Genomic DNA, 812 nt, shown 5'->3' with positions numbered 1-812 from the left:
TGTACAAAGTGGCCCAGATGCACATTTATGTTTTGTGCTTTTATCTTTCATTACATTGTTGTTTTGGGATCATCAAACCTTAATGCTTTGGTTTAAAAGGTGACTAGATATAAATGTACCTCCTGCTGAGCTTGACTATAAACCCACAGAAATAAGTTCTCATTATATGTATGCCTAGAGACTGTTTTGTCCTTCTCCATAGGTCAGTTATTTTTAAGGACTGATTTTAAGTCTGTGAGTGTAATGGGAAAGTTATGAGAGTTTCAAGTTTCAAGAGGTCTATTGAACTTGGACATGAAGATGCCATCTTCCCTTGAAGCCAAATGTGATTTCAGTAATGCTGTCAGTGCTCAAAATGTTTTGAGATTCCTTTCTTATATTGCTTTCTGGTCTGATTTTCTAAACTTAAAAACAAAAGATCGCTTTTGTAGACGCTTTGGTTGACAGTCTCTTCTAGCTCTCCCTACCCAGGATGTCGGATATGTAAGTGAAGCAGATTGGCTTTCAGACCTCTGAATATCACTGAGCCACTTCTATCAATACCCCATGGAACAGAAGAATCACCCAGCAGAGACTTGCCAGAATTCTTGACCTACAGATGTGAGAAATACAATAAAATGGCTGTTGTTATAAGCCACCAAGCTTTGGGGAAATTTATTATGCAGTAAGAGATAACTGGGAAAGAATTCCTGAAAATGAACAATTAAGAGAAGTTTATTTTCTGTGCTCTCTGATTTAAAAACTGTGTTTTATTAGAAGGGTATAGTTAACTGAGTTTAAATAAACGTAATGTTGTTAAAGCTTGGCTTCCC

Source organism: Galeopterus variegatus, unplaced genomic scaffold (genome assembly GCF_000696425.1).
Source record: "Galeopterus variegatus unplaced genomic scaffold, G_variegatus-3.0.2 Scaffold2779, whole genome shotgun sequence".
NCBI classification, from domain to species: domain Eukaryota; kingdom Metazoa; phylum Chordata; class Mammalia; order Dermoptera; family Cynocephalidae; genus Galeopterus; species Galeopterus variegatus.
Note: the sequence above shows the minus strand (reverse complement) of the source record.